A 16868-nucleotide genomic window follows, 5' to 3' on the forward strand; every position below is an offset into this window, starting at 1 on the left:
TTATTTCAGAGTTGCCACTCTATATTACAATCTGCGTACCAGAAATCCGGATAAGGAATTCTGTTAACCCGGGAGAAGGTGTTAGGCATTCCCGAGTTCCGTGGTTCTAGCACGGTCGCTCAACTGTTATATTCGGCTTGATTATCTGATTTTATACAAGTGTGAACTTATGTGCAAAATTTAACTTTTAACCGCTTTTATCATTTACTGTTTTTATCAAGAATTGCAACGTTGTGAAAATGTATCTCGAACCGCGTTACAATCAATGTACCCGTGGTCGTCGACACACTTTGACTCCGTTGAGATTTGGATTTGGGTCACATCAATGTGCACCCGAGTTTAAGGAAATTAAATTATTAAAGGCGCGCCTAAAGCGACTAGCGTATTTATTTTGGGTAGGACCGTGGAATTTTACTAAACGGTCCATCCCGAAGTCTAAACAATTTTTAAAGCAAATATTTACTGAGGGCCCCGCAATTTGTATTTTATTTGGCGAGGCTCATCTCATTCTTATTTTTTTTAAAATGAATTTGCAACGTCATGGACACGCATCTCGAACCACGTCACAATCAATGTACCCGTGATTAGAAACACATTTCGACTCCGTTGAGAATTGGATTTGGGTCACATAAATGTGCACCCGAGTTTAAGAAGGTAAGATTTATTAAGGCGCGTCCTAAAGAGTCTAACGTATTGTTATTTTAGGAGGGTTGTGAGATTTGCTAAACAACCCGTCCGGGAAACTAAATGCTTCGATAATATACATTTTAACAAGGGCCCCGCACCTTATGCGTTTTTGTTTGTCGAGGCTCGTCTCGTTCTTGTTTTAAAAGGATATCCTATAGCAACTACGTTTCTTGTCGTGTTTGTCTCTATCCATTGAAAACAGTAGATAGTCCTGATTGATTACATGCTTGCAAGTTGTTGGTAACAACATTCAGAAAAGCTTGAAAATCAGAAATAAGGCTGCATGTACAGTCAGTTGAATAAGTAATCATGGGCCCAAATCCAACCCATGCGTGATGGGCCAAACCTGGGCCACTGCTTGCCCGAAGCAGGCCTGCTTGGCCTGTTTTGACATGAACTCGACCTTCACAGGGTTTATATTACAAATTTTATGTTCTTTGTCTTAACAGGTGATTTACCAGTTATATGAGACCATTAATCAGAAAAGGAAGAACTTAACCCCTTGTGTACAGTTTTCATGTTTGGCATACGTTAAAGCATATACGGCAAAGTAAACTAAATCTGCGATGCAACCTAGTTCATTGAGACCACTTTTATCTAACAGCTTACATATACAATTATCATCCGATACCCTATATTGACATCAACTAGACTTGTAAGCTAACTTCAGTATCCCAAAATATGAGCTATTAGACATTACATGACATTCAACACCACAGTACATGTATATAAACAACATCTGCAGATCTTCTATTTTATACTCATTGCTCAAACTTTCGAGTTACATTGGTAGTGTAATTGTGTACCTGGTATAGAGGACAAAGAAGAAAGGAATGATCAGCTGGGCAGTATGCAGTAAACACAGCAACAACAGATACACAGCAACAAACCAACAACCAAAATTGTTTTCCACAGTCCACGAACAACCAACAATAATTCCCAGAACAAAAGAATCCAGCAAATAGTCGAGTACCAAACCAGTAATCTCAGAAAAAGAACAGAGTAGGAAACAACAGCCCAGAATGTTGAATGCAACAGCAAACAGAAATCCAATGACCACAAGAAAGCTTGGCAGACAAACAGGAAGAGCAAAACCCCACAGAAAACCTGATCGAACTGGACTCTTGCACAGTTTCTTCTAGACAATACTCATTCACAATGTTCTGAAATTTATTTCTGTTTTTCCTTTTCAATTTTTCTTACTCCCAAGATCTCTCCAGACTCAACAAAAATTTTATTCCCCCCTGTTCTAATGGAAGGTCCCCCATTTAATAGCCTAACTAGTCTGTTTTATAACTCAAAATTGCCCCCTCCTCGTTGTTTTTCCACTCACTTCTTTTAAATAAACAAAACTCCCATCAAATCCCTGACAGCCCCTCTCTCTTTTGTTGTTAAAATGTACTAATCACTTGTTTATTTAACCAAAGTATGGGCAGTAGGAATATAATCTGACAGCACATGCTGTCCAATTATTTTAATTCCTTAAAGCTAACCATACACATGCTGCCCACGGTCTAAACCAAATGGCATCGTGTTTTAAAATCAAAGTCTGAATCTGCCATTATAACCTTTCCCCTAGATGTTCTTTAATTCGATTTGAACAAAATCAATAGGCAATACAATTCAGTTCCTAATGGGACTCAAATACGATCACAGCAGAAATAAGCAATACGAATCAAGTTGTTACCATTAACGATTGAAACTAATTGACGACATATATCGACTCGACTATATTAATCGTAACACATAACAATCAATCGTTCATATAAACAACACGTATAGAGTCCCGAATGACTTCAGACAAATTTGTTCAAACACTGGGAACTTATATGAATTAAACTCGTTTGACGACTAATCTAATTGATGAGCATGTATATCACAGGGTATATTCAGAACACAAACAGAAGACAATTGACCAAATAAAAAGGCCTTTAACAGAGATGGAAGAAATCCGAATGAAAAATAACAAAATAACAAACAAACACAACGAAACATGCTGACAACTTAATTAGAACTAAAACAAAAGAAAGGAAAACTTACCAAAAGAGTTTGAAATCAAAATGACCCAAATCTGACTCAACTTCGAACTCTTGAGGCCGAACAAACTTTAATCAGGGTGTTCTCACATGAGAACACCTTGATTAAGGTCTATTAGACCTCAAACCCTTGTTAAGACCGGCCGGATTCCAAGGCTATTAGTGTTCTAGGTTTTGGATTTTCAGATCTGGATTTTTAGGAGTTGTGGGTAGATTCGGACCAAACCAAGCTTGGTTTGGTCACGAGGAAGGTCAGGGGAGTGTCTGATACAAAGATGGTGAGGTTTGGTATAGATCGAGTTTTGTCTCGAATCTTCAAATCCAGATTCGAGACGACAGGAGGTGATTCGAGGTTCGTGGTTAGTGGATTCGTGTTCAGGGGAGTGAGGGGGTCTTAGGGTGTTCGGTAGGTGGCCACCGGCGTTCATGCCGTTGGGTTTTGGTGGAAGGGAAACTAGGGCGGCTTGCTAGGGTTTGGGGGTTTCAGGTTGGGGAAGGAGACGAGTGAGGGGTGGGGTTGGTATAGGGGGCGTGGGGTGTAAGGGAAGGTTTATATACGGAGTAGGGGATTGGATCTGAGCCGTTAGATCAGATGATCTCAACGGCTTGGATCTGAGAGTGAGAAATGAGACGGGGTCGTTTGGTAGTTAAACGGGGTCGTTTGGTTTAAGTGAGGGGTTGGGTCGGATTGGTTATTGGGTCGGGTTTGATCATGGGTTGCTAAAAGAGGTCCTGAACCATTAGATCGGCTTGGACGGACGGCTCAGATTGATTTGCCTAAAACGGCGTCGTTTCAGGAGGTGCCTGGGCAGGCCTGGTCTGGACTGGGTCAGATCGAATGAGTTTGGGCCTATTTTTTGTTTATTTCCTTGGCCCAAACCGTTTTCTTCATTCTTTTCTCCCCTTTTTTTTCCTTTTTCTTTTCTCTTTTTTTTTTCTAATCTTAAAACTAAAAATAAAATGAAATTCAAACAAACATAATTGTCAAAATATTTAAATAGGTTAAATCGCACCCTAGAATATTTTCGTGAATTTTCTTTTACTGAATGAATTATGGTCTAATTACCAGGACATACATATTTTTGTATTTTGTTTAATAATGTAAAAATGGACAAAATGGACAGAACCACACATGACTAGCAGCACACGTTACGGAAAATTGAAAAATTGTACAGCGAGGTCCTTTGTCACTATTTCTTTTGGAGTGACTGTCCATGAAGCAAAAATCACGTGCTTACAAATATCAGCACAATACAACCATGTGCGCAGCATGGCGTCCGATCACGGCCCGATCAGCTAAGCCGTCTTAACAAGACGTTTCCCTTTTCCATCAATCATCTCACTTCAATTTTTGTTTTACATATATCAGTTCATCGGCACTTGGGGTCACAATTATCTCATCATATATACTTGGCACTAGGACACATTTCATAACTCACATTTCACATCATTTCCGCTTTCAACATTAACCTTGCAAATTAAGGTAATGGGCACATACGAGAACAATTTAGGTTATGAGCATAGAGAGGATTTCACATAGTTTGGCATAATAACCACAATTTAAATTTGACTTGAAATCTAGACATTTTAGCACATAGTTCACATTCTTCACACATCCTCAATTTACCAAGAATAGCACATTGAACACATTGAGAGACACCTTTCACATATATTCTTGCAAAACCAATTCATTTGAAATAACAAGCACTACATCAATCAAGTTTCAGATTTACAACATTTGCATGGATACCAAGGGAGCTCAATTTCAAAGAAGAGGGGGTTTTAGCCATATATACCTCAATAGAGCTTTCCTTAAATTCTTACACTAATTCTGGAATTCTTATCAACTCCGATCTATTTTATGAGAATTACAAGTTGAACCAAGAATTAGAGAGATAATCAAGATTTCTAGTTTATTTGAGCACATTATCAAGCACTAAGTGTGCATTATTATTATAAGGCCTTTTTGTGAGAGATTCTATCATCCTACACCTCATTTGTTACATTTTTAGCTCACTATCTCCCCATGCCCTTTTATCAAACAGGCATGCAAGATAATCAATCCGTATACCCATGAACCCACTTGTTAATTACTTATTCTCGTAGGAATTTCGATATCAAAGATTAGGGAACAAGTTCTCACCTCTTAGGATGAAGGCTTAGTAACTTTTCTTGATAATCTTCAAAGATTTGGGCAAGGATTGAGTAGTGACTTGGTGAGGATCACTCGCTCCTTTTAGAACACTTTCTCTCACTTTAGATGTAGTAGAAAATAGCACAAGAGGGTCTAATGGGGTGTTTTTAACGGAATGGGGTCGGGTTTTAAATGTTAGAAAATAGGAGACCCGACTCAATCTGCGGTCGCATATGCGGCCGCATAACTGATATGCGGCCCGCAAAAGGGAACCGCAAAAGTAGCCCTCAAGAATTGAATATTCTGCCCGGGTATGCGACCAATATGTGGTCGCATTAGGCACCGCAGAACCGCCCTTCGCAAAAATCCTAAGGAGGTTATGTGATGACTATGCGACCCGCATATCGATTATGCGATCGCATAATTGGCCGCATAGTTGTCCTCAAAATTAGCCAACATTATGTCTCACTCTGCGGTAGATATGCGGCCCGCATTGCTGTTATGCGGCAGCATAATGGGCCGCAGAAATGCGCTCTTCTGAAAAATATTTTTCCTTAACTTTTTAATGCACAGATCAATCTAAAAGGTCCGAACCGCGGCGAGCTTGCAAGCCGCGAAGAATTTTATAAATTTCTAACACATATTCTTAACTTGGCACTACGAGATTTCGTATTTTTGCGTAAAATTTTCACGGGGCCTTACATGGACGTGACTTCAACGTAGTCAGATTCATAGGGAAGAAAAGAAATTGTTCGAGAAGTTCTAGCTCCAGGAGGAGCTTTAGTAACTTCATTCCGAACAGAGGGGACGACAACCATCAAGCATCAAGAATAGATAGGTTTTTAGTTTCTACTGAATGGGATGAAGCATTTAACGCAATCAAACAATCACTTCTACCTAGAGTAATTTTAGATCATAAACTTGTTATCCTTGAGTGTGGGGAATAAAATCAGAATAGTTTATATTTTAAGTTCGAAAACATGCAGTAGTAAGTGGAAGAGTTTAAGGAAAAATTTAATGAGAGGTTGGAGAGTTACAACATAACAGGAATTCCAGATTATGTGTTGCTAGAAAAATTTTAAAAATTAAAATTGGATATTAGGAGGTGGAATAGAGAGGAGTATGGAAAATTGGATAAGAGGAAGAAAGATATCTTAGAAGAACTGCATGGTTAGACATGGAAGTAGACTCCAGGAAATTATAGTACAAAAAGAAAGATATTTTGGTGGAAATAGAGAAGATAAAAGTAGAGGAAACATCTTGGAGCAAAAAATCGAGATGTCTATGGTTGAAAAATGGGGATAGAAATACAAAATATTTATAAAAAATGGCTAACTCTCGTAAAAGATGTAACAACGTAAGTAAGTTGCTGGTGAAGGGGAATGTATTAGAAGAATCTTAAGGAATCAAAGCTGAAATTTTGGACTTCTACCAAAAGTTATTTATTGAAACTTAGACATGTAGACTGCCTATGGAACTTGATCTACAAGGAAGAATAGTTACAAAATGAACAAAGTTGGTTGAAAAGGAATTTTGAAGAAGAGAAGAAACTGGAAGCTATCCATTAGTATGCTCCAAATAAAGCACCAAGGACTGATGGGTTTACCATGACTTTTTACCAAAGTCATGGGATATTATTAAAGAAAACCTCTCTAGGGTTATCATATATTTTCACCAATTCTATAAGTTCTCCAAAGCTTGCAATGCCTCCTTTATAGCCGTAGTCCCAGAGAAGAAGGGTGCAACCCTAAACTCTAAACAATAAGAATAGTTAGACGTGTATATAATAAATTTATAGTTAAGCTTCTGATAGAGAGATTGAAGAAGGTAATGCGAAAATTAGTACCCGGGCAGCAAAATACATTCTTAAAAGGGAGATAAATTACTGATGCATCACTCATTGCTAATAAAGTGCTATATTGGAGGCTAAACAAGGGAAAAAATGAGTTTTATACAAGCTAGATGTGGAGAAGGGTTATGACCATGTAAACTGGCAATTTTTATTTATTCTCTACAATAGTTGGGATTTGTTACAAGATGGATAAAGTGGATAAAGTTCTGTGTATCAACCGTTAGATATTCTATATTAGCCAATGGGGAACCTGTAGGATTTCTTCCTCCACAAATAGGTCTAAGATAAGGTGACCCTTGTTTCCTTTTTTTATTCATTTTGGTTATGAACGCTACTACTATGATTGAAAAGTTAGTTTAATATCAATTAAAGGGATTCAATGTAGGCACCAGGACAAGGGAGGAAATCGAAGTGTCACATTTTTTTTTTGATCCCACTTTGGTGTTCTGTAGTGCTATAGGCAACTGAGATATCTCAAGTTGCTATTTATTATACCTGAGACTATATATCTCATGACTGCACATTAATCTTCATAAATTAGTTATATATCCCGTCAATACAATTGGTAACATACAAGGTTTAGTAATAATTTTGGGTTGCAATATAGACTCCTTCTCTACTAGTATATATCTTGGGTTGCCGCTGGGTGCCAGATATAAGAACACTACAGTATGACAGGGAGTTGTTGAAAAACTTGAGAAGAGGCTAGCTATCTGGCAAACTCAATACCTATCTCTTAGGGGAGAGTTACATTGATTAATAGTGTGTTGGATAGTATTTTAATGTATTTTATTCCTTTATTCCCTACTCCAAGCAAGGTATTGTCACAGTTGGACAAAATAAGGAGAAGGTTTTTGTGGGATGGTAATATTGATCAGCATAAACTTCACTTGGTGAGATGGAACATAGTCAATATGCCTAAGGAAATGGGAGGAATGGGCATCAGAAATTTACATGAGGTACAACAAAGAGGTTAGGGCTTTATGGAGAAGAGTTGTAAAAGTTCTGCATGGAGCAGATACACATTGTCACTCTAGAATAAACTCATGCAGTAGGGCCTTGGAAACACATTAATAAATTATGGCATGAATTCAATGGAGAGCACACTATATATGTTTTGGCTTGATAAGTGGACTGAAAATAGGTCCTTAAAGGAGGAATTCTCAAGTGTCTTCCGCTTTGTTAATAACAAAGCTACTGTTGATCACCTCAGGGAAAATGACACATGGAATGTCAACAAGGATTGAAGATATGCTGAAATTTTGTATATTTGGGCATGGCTGCAAGATCTTATACAGGAAAAAGATAGTATGATATGGGGAGTAGCGGCAATAACAAGTTTACAGTTAAGGATTGCTATGTAGATATGATGGGCAGAGGCAACATCATTTGAAGAATGGCCTTGGAAGCTTGTATATATGGAGGACAAAAATACTTGCTTAAGTGGCCTGATTTAGCTGGTTGACAATATTAATTAGGTGCAATTTTAACACAAGATAATCGTTAATCCGATACTAATCCGTCCGTTGTCTTATTGGATGGCTAGCGGATTACTATATTTATAATCCCATAACCGATAAGTCGAACCGTTAAGCGTAATTATTCGCCCGATAAGCACCCCTAATGCATATGGTTTAAAATATTCCTCCCCTTATGAGCCTCACCCTCCAGTCTAATAATGAGACCTGTAGGACATGCAATATAATTAATTTACTAGATGGAGAATACATTACGTGCTTAAAAACTCATTCTGCTAGCTAGCAACCTCACCATCCAGCCCAATGACAAGACTTTGAGATCCTTCAATAGTATCTACAAGTCTATATCGGGCTTCACATGCATAATCATCCGCCAAAATTTGATCATCTTCCCCACTACAAGTAGAATCCGGGAGAACTCCCACACTTTCTAAAGCTATTTTTAATTACAAGCAATATATAGCACATCGAAAAGCCCAAGGACCTAACTATCCCCTCTCTCTCTCTTTTATTTTAATAAGGAAAAGATTTTATTAAATTAGTCTTGTTACACTTTTATCAAAACAGAAATAAAAAAGAAACAACGGCCTACTACACTTTCCTCCCTAACAAATCCAAAATATCGTCAACATGCTTACTCTACACCAGAAATACATATATATTATGTAAGCAACAATATAATGCTAGCTTCATTCTAGAAAGCACGTAGTATTTCTTTCCAGCCATATATATCATCCAGAAAATGCACGATAGAATAGCTCTACATATCTCTTGACCAAATTATGCTATTGTGGCCGCTAAGGATCGGAGTACAACGAAGAGGATACTGGCAATTTGTTGTTCTAATCTTAATTTGTTTGCTTGCCTAAAATGAGTCCAATGTTTGAAAATATTTATTTTTCTTACAAGCATATGAAAAATTAGTATAGTAGTGGCCAAGAGGCTAATATTTGAACTTTTAATACCCATAGCAAAATTCATGGTTTCACTAAAGTAGGGCTGAGTTGTGGTTTTGAATGAAAAACCTCAATCCATTAGAATGTTTTGACAAAAGAAACCTCCGTTAGGGTTAGGGCTTTCCCATAGCACTCTGGTAATTAATTTTGTCCGAGTTTGTCAAGGCAAATATTTTTGGAAATCACCTTCTTCATTTGGTTCTAACAACGAAAATTGCTTTCTTTATTTTTCTTTAAAATAATATTTTTAGGATTTGAAGGAAAATAAACAATCTCTGAATACTACATTTCGAATTGTGATCTCTTGACTACAAATAAATTTATTCCCGTGCAATAGCTTTTTTCTTGAATATATTATTTCAAACTGCAGTTCAAATTCAAAATGTTGCATATTTTATCCTTCGGAAAATAAAGCCTATTTTCTAAAGTTAGCGATTATAGCTTTTATAAGAGTCAAAATATCTACTAATGCTAATACGATTAGCACTAGATGTTAATACAATTTAGTTGCAGATTTCGTACCATTATTTTTTAGTCATAAAGGGCAAAATGACATCTTATGTTGATGAAAAGATTCTCTTGCTCGTTTTCCATAATTCACCCAGAGAAGCCCTAAACGATCCTATACTCGTAATATGATATACAAAAACCAAGTCGTGCATTATTTTTTAATTTCTCCTCTATATATTAATTTAACTATGAAACGACGCTCTTAAACACCATTGTATTTATAGCAAAGTTGGAAGCTAAAAGGGCAAAGACAACCTAAAATTTCGTAAATTTGGGGAAAGAAAAACTTTAGGAATGGACTATTTACCTCCAACGTTTGGGACCGATTCAATTCTTGGAATATTTGAAAGCCCTCTTAATTTAAGTTTCATAATAAATGGATCCTTCTCGATTAACCCTTAATAACAGGAAATATCTAAATAAGGGAAGATAGAAATCATTTGGATTTGAGGCGAAACCAGTGGCGGAGTTAGAAGTCAAAGTATGGGTTCAGCCGAGTAATTAGCGCATGAAATCATTATTCAAAAATTCAAAACCTATAAAATTAAAATCATGGCTTTGCCTCTGGGCGAAACCCTCCAATATCTATAAAAATTCGAGATTTCAAATTCTATTATAAAGCTTTATAACAAGAATAAAAGATTTCCCGCTCGAGATACACAATGCCTTTGATAATCAAGACACTAAAAGATAAACATTTACAGTAAATTAAACTGAAGTGCTTTGAAATAAATAAATGAATGAATCAATTAAACTTTACATAAATCATACGTAAAAGAATTCCTTCCAATCCTACAAGCTAAGAACAAAAGAAACTACAAAACGAACTAATTAAACAACATACTGAAAAATAGAATTAAATTAGGTACGGCAACGGCTAGAAAAATGGTTCCTGTGATAACAAGTCAAACCTTTTCACTACGATATCGCCTATTCCGACTGTAACGACTGTCGTTACCCTTGATATTAGATTTAGGAAATAACGGCTCCTTAGCAGGGAATATCGAAGTTTTTTTCCCCAATCTGACCATTATTTTTCTACTTCAGCTGCAAAAATAGAGTAGAAAATAATTGTTTGTTTCTTCTTGATATGTCATGTATATGCATTAGATTTGTGTATATATAGGTGCGAAAAGGAAGTAACCGTATCCGAGTTTACTAAGGAATGTGGCCTTTCTTCTTATTCTTGAATCTTGAGCTGATTCCTACTTCAACAGGATTTTTTTTTTCTTTTCCTTTTTTCAACTAAAGAGTTCTTGACCAATGAGAAGTCAAATTACATAAACCCTTTTTCATTGTGAAAAGGAAAAAGATTTCTCTTAACGCATACAGCAACGACTAAAGATAATTTAATTAGCTAGGTCAAATTTTATGTGGCACACATCTTATTAGAGATTCAAACAATTGACCTTATAAATCACCATTATATTTTAAAAAGATTCTTATGATACTCTTTTAATAGTTTCCAAATATAACTACTTTTTCTTCAAAATTCAGTGATAGATGTTTGATATTTAGTAAAATGGAGCGGAAGTATTAGAGAATGAAACGAAAGATAGAAAACTTAAAGCATCGAAAGTTTTAGGAGTAAATTTTATGAGTGGTCATCTAGTTTTGTGCTCATTACCTAAATTTTGTTTTTGTTACATAAAAACCATTTTACTTTCCTCTACTTATCATAAAAATAACTTCGGCCGATTTTTATAAGAAATCCACCTGAAATGTGAGAGGAAATGACAAAATGATCTTTATATTTGGGGGTGAGTTCAAAAAAGGCCCTTTAATATACTCCTTAACGTTTTTTATCCAATAAGGCTGCCAAAAGTGAGTACTTTATATTTCATGAGTATTTAACAAACTCTGCCTACTAACTATAATAAAAACTTAAAAAATAAACTAGAAATACCAATATAGTAACTGACGAACCAAAATTTTTAAGCACATAGGTGCTCTACCACCTTAAACATGGAGTTACTAATAAAAACAGATTATAAGTGTGAAATCAGTTGAAAATAAATAGTAAAAAGCAACGATGACGATTTTAGCCTTTTATCCTCCTGTTGCAATATAAGCAGATCATATCCTTTGAAGACTAAATTAACTAGTTAGCATTTGATCTTTTAAGCGATAAAAAAATTGATCGACTTGTCCGAAAGTCGAACCAATGAATGAAAGTAAATTCACCAATCATCACAATGGACTTTAATGCCACTAACCTATATTAGCCTTATAAATGAGTCAACAACTTAATGATACATGGATTTTAGTTCTTCGGGTCACATAATTGATTATAAAAAAATATATTTCAGCTATGTATACCTAAAGCAAGTTAGACTAAATACGATAGGATGGACTTGTCAAATCTAGAAATCGCAAAATCAAAAATTATACATGACACTAGAAATATATTTAAAAATAGCAGTGATTGCACCTTAAAAATCTACATTAAATTCCACAACAAGCAAAAAATAGCTGAAATTGTAAATAATACATTTCTACATGTTATTCCATATAAAATCTCTCTTTTTCGCAGTTTTTATTAAAATAATAATTTAAAGTGTATTAAATACTCGACGAAACCAAAAGTACTCACTTTTGACAACCTTATGAGATCAAAAGGGCGAAGGAGCATATTTACGGGTCCATTTTGAACTTACCCCCAAATATAAGGATCACTTTTGTCATTTTCTCTCACATTTCGGGTGAATTTCTACAAAAACCAGTCAAAGTTATTTTTGTAATTAGTGGAAAAAAATAAAATAATTTTTAAGTAATAAAACAAAGAATAATGACTTTTGGATGATTAGATGGCCACCCATAAAATTTACTCAAATTTTAACTTTAAATACTCCTAATTTTTCTCTCAAATTGCTAACGTTCTCCTTTAAATTTCTCTGCATAAAAAAAATTAAATATAGTGATGCATGTTGATCGAACGTTTCTATACGAAATAAATGTTCCAAATGAATATGTGACAAAGATCACAGGTTGTGAATTTCATCGTATACGCTAAAGGGGCAGGGCTATGTCCACTTAACTGATAAATTATGAAAAATCTCAAATGACTATAATTGAGGGTAATTTCACCCATGGTAATTAAACTTTTCCTTGCATCAGTAAAGTTACTAAAATATGTTTTATATCTTTAAAATCCTTAAGTTTTACCCATTATATTAATAAAGTCACAAAGCTATTTGGTTTATTGCTAAAATATTGTATTATATGGTAATTTTCTGAAAAATACAATTCACCGACAAATTAAGTTCTCGGCACTAAAAAGGGACGAAACTATGGATGTATAGTTAGTATTGTGATTTGTGATTCTTAAGTATTGAATTTATTTAATTTAGATTTTTAGATAAATTTTATCACTTTAATAATGTTTAATATTCTTACTTCAATTTTATTACTCATCTACAATATAACCTCAAATGATTTGGTACATAAACTGACTCCAGATAATTTTTTTAAGACCATCATATAGCTCACAACTAACGTAGAACATACTATTTTACAAATATACAAGTCAATGATCTCCCAAATAATTGTTGTGGTTAATTGCCCGTTAAGTAACATGAAAGGAAGCTTTGGCGTAATGGCAAGAGTTATTATTGCATGATGAGGAGTCAAAGGTTCAAGTTGTAGAAATAACCTCTTGCATAAATACAAAACAAGATTATATACAATAAACCCAATATGATCCTCCCGCCCTTTTTCGGTTGGATCGGAGTTAGTGCACATTTAATGGTTATTTGCTGGTCATCTTATTCTAGACCTAAAATCTAAACAAAGTTATCTTTCTAATAATATAAACATTTTTATGAGATAGGGTTACATAACACAAAATGATTTGAGGCTTCGAGTTTGAGTTTCATCGCCACATATCACTGAATAGTATAATATTTTCACGTAGGGACATAGTTCCCCTTCAGGCATATATACCATTCTCTTTGACGTACTCTTTATTTTCAATAATTAGATTGTATAGGGAAATATTGAGTTTATATATATTGAAGTGATTGAAAGATGACATGTTATGACACGAAGACTGGTTAAAGAATGATGATTAGTAAAGAGATACGAGTTGCAACAGATACGAGCAGAGGTACAAGTAGAGGCGCGAGCAGTTACTCAAAAGACTCGACGCTCATACCTATTTAGATCCGCAAATTAAGGAGAATGAATCTGACAGCACAAGAGAGTACAGATACAGTATTTAATAAGCATTAAATACTAAAAACGTTAGAGAATCTGTATTAAATTACAATGATTATGTAACGTAACATTTAATGTCTTTAATTGTCTATAATGGCCTGATTATGACAAATGCAAAACGTATATCTTGGAGATAGCTATAAAAAGGAGAAAATTAGTCATTTGTAAGGACATGAGAAATCATCTTAATATACTGGTTTACTTTGTTTTCTTCTGTCTATCTTATTGTTAGCAAAATCAATTTCCCTTATTCATTTCTGATTATCAGTAACCCGAGTTCTTCTAAATTAAAGCTTTGACCGAAGTTCAACTTTTTGGTTAAACAAATTGGTTCCGTTACCGGGAATCTGATAATCTATTCTTTCTTAGCCTATCCTTTTTTGTTGCATCAACCATGTCAAACATTAATGATAACACCCAAGGAAACCAAGAAAACCATCAACTCCAGGGGAATCCATAGGATGATCACACCCCAATCCGTTCTCCCCAAAGCTCCCCTCGGCGGTCTCGGAAGGCACTCCTGATGGATCTCATGCAAATGGAAACGCTCAATTTGAAAATGATGAAGCTATCAATGAAGCTTTGCAAAAGCTAATCGCTCAACAGGTCAATAAAGCTCTTGAGGCCTTTGTCAGCCAGTTACTTGTTGCACCACCAACACCCACTCCAAATAACAACACTTTGGAGAACCCTCATTTTGGCTTGCTAATTCAGGCAGCGGTGGAATCCCCAGCGAGTCACGAGAAGGAGAACCAGGTAACTTAGTCAATTTTGATTTACAAAATTTAGTACTAACATTGCAGAAATAGCTCAAGAAGCAAAGTGACCGCATAGAGCAAATACCTGGAGTACCGCCCGTAATCAAAGGGATAGATATGGATAAATATTAACAATAACCTTGGAAGCCAAGTGCTGCTCCCCTCCCAATTCCAAAAAAATTCAAAATGCCCGATATTCTAAAATACGATGGAACAACTGATCCACGAGACAACGTGACTGCATTTACAACAGGCGTAAAAGGTAACGACTTGACCAAACAAGAAATTGAATCAATATTGGTTAAAAAATTCGGTGAAACACTCACTAAGGGAGCATTAACATAGTATTCTTTATTACCCGAAAATTCCATAAATTTGTTTGCTGAGCTTGCAGATTCATTTATCAAAGCACATTCGGGAGCTCAAAAAGTCGAAAAAAGAATGAAAGATATTTTCAAAATCAAGCAAGGGGACTCAAAGTTGCTTAGAGAGTTCGTGGATAGGTTCCAGCATGAAAGAATGACGTTACCGCATGTACCTGACAATTGGGCAGCTATAGCCTTCACTAGTAATTTGAATGAAAAAAGCTCAGAAGCCACGAGGCGACTCAAGGAAAGTCTTCATGAATTCCCAACAACAACGTGGAATAACGTTTACAACAGGTATAGCACGAAGCTAAGAATAGAAGAGATATTATCTCACGGTCTCAAAAGAGGAAAAGGTAAGTTCGAGACGGGCGGAAACCGAAAAAAGGTCCGGTAAAAATAGGTACAAACCATATATGGGCTTAGTGGGAAAAGATTCACGATCAAAACAGGACAATTCAAGGTACGATCATAGATCGAGGAATAGAGAGTCGGGCTCATCATCAAGATTTGGGAATGATCGAAACACGCGAGAGTCGCGGGATGATGATAGAAACTTGAAGGCAAGATTCGGCGGCTATAATTTTAATGTGAGCACTTTCGAGCTTGTGGCTGTTTTAAGAAGCATGGGTAACAAGGTACGGTGGCCAAAAAAAATGAGATCGAATCCAAACAGGCGCAATCCTGATCACTGGTGCGAATTCCACAACGATTATGGTCATAAAATGGCAGACTGTAGGTTGCTACAAGACGAAGTTGATCACCTATTAAAACAAGGGTATCTCACCGAATTATTCAGTAAGAAAGGTAAACAAGCATACATGAAGAATAGGCAGGAGCCCCTTAAACCGCCTTCTCCCAAAAGGACCGTTAATGTTATAAGTGGAGGTGAAAACATCAATGGTGTGACGTAAAAAATAGCCAATAAAGTTTCCAAAGTCACAATTACCCACGGGAAGCGGGTGCGACATGTCTTAGAGGAAGAAAGTATTATGTTTGATGATGCATATGTGGATGGCGTATTATCTCCACATAACGATGCACTGGTAATATCTCTATTTGTACATGATACTAATGTGAAATGAGTTTTGATTGATCTAGGTAGTTCCGTGAACATTATTCTGCTAAGAGTACTACGCGAGATGCAAGTTGAAGATAAATTAATACCAAAGGCGCATACTTTGTCTGGATTTGACAATTCCAGCGTCGTGATGAAAGGGGAGGTAATATTTACTACATTTGCAGAAGGAGTTGTCAAAGATATAAAGTTTCAGGTGGTAGATATGGAGATGACTTACAATATGATTCACGGGAGACCATGAATCCATGAGATGGATGCCGTTCCGTTGACCTTACACCAAGCAATTAAATTTCCATCCCATGGGGAATATGTCAAGTCCGTGGGGATCAACAGACGTCCATGAGCATAAACTTTGTAGCAGATTCAAGTACGAGAAACGAAGAAAAATAACAGTTACAGAATCCAGTTGAGGGTACCACAACACAAACCTCAACTGAACAAGGGCGAACAGATGTGGACTCAAGGCCTGATGCCATTCAAGAACCACATGAAAACGAAAATATCAAAACAACAATTGAAGAACTAGAGGCTGTAGTGTTACCCACACAATGGCCTGAAAGGAAAGTCTACGTAGCGGCCAATCTAAGCCAGGACATGAAAGGTAAGTTGATTGAATTTTTGAAAACTAACGTGGATTGTTTTTCTTGGTCCCATTCTGATATGATAGGGATACCACCGGAGGTAATGACTCACAAATTAAATGAAGACCCATGATATCCGCCTGTCAAACAAAAGAAGAGAAAGCAAGGAACTTTCAAAAATTAGGTGATTCAAGATGAGGTCCAAAAATTAATAA

Source organism: Nicotiana sylvestris, chromosome 10, assembly GCF_000393655.2.
Source record: "Nicotiana sylvestris chromosome 10, ASM39365v2, whole genome shotgun sequence".
In the NCBI taxonomy this organism is placed as follows: Eukaryota; Viridiplantae; Streptophyta; class Magnoliopsida; order Solanales; family Solanaceae; genus Nicotiana; species Nicotiana sylvestris.